The 5,709-nt window shown below is 36.6% G+C and overlaps 1 pseudogene; it reads left to right on the top strand.

Moving 5' to 3' along the window:
- Positions 1-391: 391 nt before the first annotated feature.
- On the top strand, positions 392-5,497 carry LOC114639451 (annotated as a pseudogene).
- Positions 5,498-5,709: the final 212 nt, after the last annotated feature.

The following is a 5,709-nucleotide window of genomic DNA, read 5'->3' as shown; positions in this document are numbered from 1 at the left end:
CCATCATAGAAACCAGGGGGATTCAATTTTGCACATACCATACCCACTCAGAAAGTTAAAGTTCTAAAATTCATAAAGATGCATCCTCTCTTAAAGCAACAGGGTCTTATTGGTGGCCTGAAAGTTAGTTGTAAGCATGGGCCAGCTGATAGCTGAGCACATAGGAAGATGAGAAAGAAGCGGTCCCAATGTCCTACCTTTTAATGTTTTTATTTTCATAATTTCAATTCCACATGATCAGTAGAGGATGAAATAGTACTTTAAAGCAAATTATGAGTCAAGTGTAAACGCAGCACAGCCATTACTTCCGACAAAAAATTATATGGGTGAACTCATTCTATCTCATCCATCAATAAAAGGGAAGGCAGAGAGAGGGTCTGCAGCCATAATAATGGGTGTGAAAGGTAATTATTTAAAACTATGATATGATTCATACAGAAAGACTGTGACAGCCTATGTAATGGTTGTATTTGTCATCTTTCATTCACCACCAGGAAAAAGCACAGCTGCATCTGATTGTTCTTTCATTTTGTCTTCTTGATATCCTACAGGAAAGAGGAGTGGGTCATCATCACAAATGTCTCTGACTGTAACTACTTGTCTGTCAAAAAACATGAGGCCTAATCTCCTCCTATTGCATCTTTTTGTTTGTTTGTTTGTTTGTTTGTTTTGTATTGACATAGATTCTTGAACTTACTATATAGACCATATTGTACATGATTTCTGGTCCTCCAATCTGTACCTCCTATGTGCATGTACCTCCTATGTGTATGCTGCTGTATTTGCATTCTTTCCTGTTAGTAATATAAATGGATATCTCCTACAGTGTATCACAAATGTAACTTAGTAAGAATGATGAAGTGATAACTTTCTGCATTGTATAGGCATTAAGTGGCTGTATGATTTCTTACAAGAAACTTGAAGACTTTCCTAAGACCTAACACTATTTTCAGAAACTCTGAAATATTCTTATAAAATTTAATTTGCATGACTAAATGATTGTAGAATCAGTATCAAATTATATCACATTTAAAACAGGCAATTGGACTATAACAATGGTATTCTTAACATTTCCAAAACTTTACTATTAAAATATTTTTAAAGGTGCAAATACATTGATGCTACATAAAGGGCTTATATATAATGAGCTTGTATATGCTTATTTACACTTCTATTCTGGTGATCGCAGTATACACTAGCATCTTTAACTTTTGATAAGTCATAGAGTAGAAAATTATAAACTGAAGATATATTTGCTAATTTATTTGATGAAAAAAGCAATGTAAAGTAATTTTTGTTAAGGCTCAAAAGATAGCATGTAACATGTTGGGAACTGCTGTATCAGTGAAACTATGGAAACTGATGTTTCATTGGGAAACTGTCATGTTACAGAAAGCCCTAGAAAACCAAATTCTACTATTCTACTAAAGAAATATGGCATTAAAATAACTCTTAATGACATTATGTTATACTCATATCTGGCCTTGCACAACTGTCATCAGGGAGGCTTCTTCCAATAACACAACAACAAATACAGAAACTCACAGCCAGACTACATGCAAAGAAAGAGAACTTGAACATTCTGAGACATCTCCATCAAATCCCTCCCCCCTCCATGACTTAGGGAACTCTGTAGAAGAGGAGGCAAAGAGAATAAAAGCCAGAGGGGATGGAAGACACTAAGGTAACAATGCCATCTAAAGACAGCTCATGATCAATACACATATGAATGCATAGACAGTGTGACAGCATATACAGGGCCTGCATGGAACTTAAGAAATGAGGTCGTAGAGCTGATAGGAAAACTAAATGTTCTCCCTATCCCTAACCCAGAAGCTATCTTCAGTTGATAGTCACTTTCAAATGAAAAAATTAGTTCCCTCTGAGGGAATGTCTGGGGAAACAATGGTTTCATAGGTAGACTCATGATTCTCAGAGAAAATGAACTCCCTAGAATCTTTGAAGGATTTTTTTTTGTCTCATAATATTGATTCAAGACATTTTTAACCTTATAGATCCTATGCATAAATATTATGGACTCTGATTTTATGTTCTTGTTGAATCCTTGTTTGTGTGAATATGAGTGTTTCTATATCTGTATCTGTTTTTTGGCTTTCTCCCCCTCTTCTTCTGTTTTATTTGCTCTATTCTGATTGTTTGATTTTTATATTATTCAGTTATTCCTCCTTAGATGCCATCTTTTTCCATAATGAGAGACAGAAAATATGTGGATCTGGAAGGGATAGGAGGGATAGGATGAGAGGAACTAGGAGAACTAGAAGAATGGGAAACCATAACCTGAATATATTGTGTGTGAAAAATCCCATTTGCAATAAAAATATGGGGAGCTCTAGAAAGCATCTTTGAAAGAACTCTAAAAATATGTGTTACCACAAGTGTTGTTTATCAGTGTATATATAGATGGCATTTGATACAGTGCAAAGTTGATCAATATGAAAGTATGCACATATTTAATTTCTAATGAAGCTACATTTGTGAACTGAGTTGAGGCTCTAGGTTTGTTCCCTTCTAGAAGCAGAATCATTCAGAAGATGTTAAAGTCTGGATCCATAGCCATTACCTCTAAGAGGATATGGCAGATTTGGCTCAGATTAACACCTTGATTTTACTATTCAATGATTCCTTCAAAAAATATTCTGCACAGTCCAATTTGATAACTTATGCTCTATTTCAGGCTTTCAAAAGATCCTATCTGCAACATTTCAAAAGACAGTGATATGTAAGTCTAAACATATCTGAGTTCCTGTGTCATTATTGGGAATTTTCACTAACAGAAATTTAAAAATATAATCAACAACTAGCATTTTCTGTTTGCTTACAAAGTGCCAAGTAGCATAACCGTCCTGAATTATTTCATTTAATAGTCACCATAATGCTTAAAATTAGATAGTGCAATTGTTTGTTTTTATTGGCATGAAAACAAAACATAGTTTTATAGACACCATTATGCATCCAACTCCAAGTTCAAATGAATAAGAATTCAAAATAGAGCACCATTTATGTGGCTGTTGGTGTGGCACTTGTTTTTGCAACTGTCGTGTTGACCTTGCAGAAGTTGACTGTTATAGTAAATTTTTAAATGAAGACTTTGTTGTAAAAACATATAGATCCGCATATTAGTCAAGCTTTAATTTCTGAGCAACTAGCAAGTCTTGCCCATGGGATCAGTCAGTAAGATAAAGAACTACACCTACAGGTTGTTTCAAGATGAAATTTTACTGAGTCTTTGAAAGGCATTCTTCAGATGATGCAGATGAGAACGGAAGATTTACAGGGAATTGTTGATATGATCAAATAAAAAACAATTGTTGAGGCATACAATAAAATAGGAGCCAGCACTGTACAAATAGCAAGACTTCAGCTTGTTGGCAATTTGCTTACTGAAACAAGTCTCAGTAAGAGACTCCAGTGACAAGTGCAAGAAGGAAGTAGAGAGATAACAGATGCTACTCAAAGTCTCAATGAACTTGATTATCTTTCTCAAGGCGGAGATCTTTCTGGAATAGAAGTAATAGAAAATGGGCTACTCTTTATTGCAAGAGCTCAACTTGGAATGGAAAATCAAGCTAAGTGTCTGCTGGAGAAAGATATGAAGACCTAGAATCAAGCTCAGGTTGAAACAGGTCTTCAGGTTTTCAATAATCCCAGGACTTCTAAGCATACTGTTACCAATGTCATGGATGGTTATTGTGCTATTGTGGAAGACAGCATCAACAATGCATTGCACCTCAAAGTTTTGACTCAGCCTTCCAAGTTTGCCATGAGAAGAGGTCCTGAGCAAGCTCCCATACAAACTCCAGAAAACACAGCAGCTTTCCATGCTTCCTTCTTGATAAATATAGAAAAAAATTGTGGATCATATATGTACTACTTGTGGACACTTACAGCATTTACAAAAAGTATGATTCAAGAAGAAAGATCCATTTTCTACCCTTTGATTCATTGAAGAAATAGTTAAGGATGGACAGCCTGACATTTTATATGTTTTGGAGTGCAATTACTTTGGCACTTTCTACCCCGTTTCATGCAGCACCAAATTCTATGATTTTGAAACAGCCATTTGAAGGCATACTCTAAACTATTAGATCTTTATAACAACTTCTGGAAGCCTTTTCAGCAGTACAGCCAATATACCCAAGGAAATTTCAGTACAACTGCAACTACCAACCTCTATGTTTACCCCTATACATGGAAGAAGATACTCAATACATTTTCATACTGAGAAAGTCAGTTTATTGTTCAGAAAATGCTTCAAAAGTGTCACTGCAACCGTATGAGGCTGTTCATCTCTCAAAATTCCTATCATGCATCTTTGAACTCATAAACTTGTTTTTCCCCAGGGTGGGCATTATCCTTTCTCTTATGAACTTGATAGGGTCATGAAAACTATAGCAAGTAAAGTCAGTGTAGCTTCCTTTGATACAAACCTTACATTAGCTGTGTCAAAAATGTGGCTAAAACAATTCAAGTATATGGTATGAAACCAGAGTAGCTTCTCTCTGTTCAAGGAAATGCAAGCCACGTGTTTGGGCCTCTCATCTAAGGACAGGAGGGAAATATGGGAATGGTGAATTTCCTGTTTAAGTTGTACCAATCAGTAACAAATGTGGCTGCCAGTCAGAGATCATTCTCCTCAAGAGCTGAGCAAACTATAATGTCGTCCCTAAAGATAATTCACAGTCTTATGGGGAATGCCATGCAGACCTTACTGACTTCAGTGGCAGATGTAACTGAGGCCATAATAATCACCATGCTTCAGAAAGATTTTTCTGGGTCATTATCTAGCCCAGGAAATCCTGATGTTCCTTGTTCTCTGTACATGAAAGAGCTACAAGGTTTCATTGCCAGAATTATGAATGACTACTTTAAGCACTTTGATTGCTTGAATTTTGTCTTTGACAACACTGAAGCTATTGTGCAGAGAGCCATTGAAATTTTTATCAGCAAAGCCAGGCTCATAAGACCTCTTGGTGAAGGTGGAAAAATGCAACTTGCTACTGATTTTGCACAGATGGAGTTGGCTGTGAGTCCACTTTTCAGAGGAGTGTTTGATTTGGGGAAGTCCCATAAAATCCTGAGGCCATTCAAACCCTTGCTCTTCCAGACAAGTGAATGTGTGGCCCATTGTCCAGTAGTAGGACATGTTATTCGATTCAGTATTATTTACTTTCTTTTCACAAGAGCAATAGTCGAGCTGAAATTCCCATAGATAATTATTCCATATGAAAAGGAGAGGCTCTTCCTTCGCAGGGGATCCCTGGAAGCTTATGTTCAGTCAATGAGAAACAGAGAAGGGACAGAATTTGTACCAATTTATTCCATTATGATTTTGCTGCTTCAAAAGGCTATGTCTACTCTTAAATGGTCTGCAGGCTCAATGCACAAACACATCCAAAGGCTAAGAACAAAAGATCATAATTGGTTGTCTGTATTTCCTATTGATCTTGTTGTCTCTAGTACTTCTACTTTTAAATAGCAAAATAGATGTGGTATGATGTACACCCAGAGGCCCAACACCACTAAGGTGAGCAAGAAAGTTATGGAGAAATGGGAAAGAAAGAGAAGCAGAATGGTGTGTGTCCAATGAAGAGAAGTGGAGACATGAAAGTAGTGAAGAAGAGCCTGATATGGTTAGCCTGCTTGCTTATCTGAGGCCATGGTGATGTCCTGGCATGTGCTGCAGCCAAG

The sequence above is a fragment of the Grammomys surdaster genome, unplaced genomic scaffold (assembly GCF_004785775.1).
Source record: "Grammomys surdaster isolate TR1022 unplaced genomic scaffold, NIH_TR_1.0 125708, whole genome shotgun sequence".
In the NCBI taxonomy this organism is placed as follows: Eukaryota; Metazoa; Chordata; class Mammalia; order Rodentia; family Muridae; genus Grammomys; species Grammomys surdaster.
The sequence above is the reverse complement of the archived record's forward strand: the minus strand, read 5'-3'. Positions and strand labels throughout refer to the sequence as shown.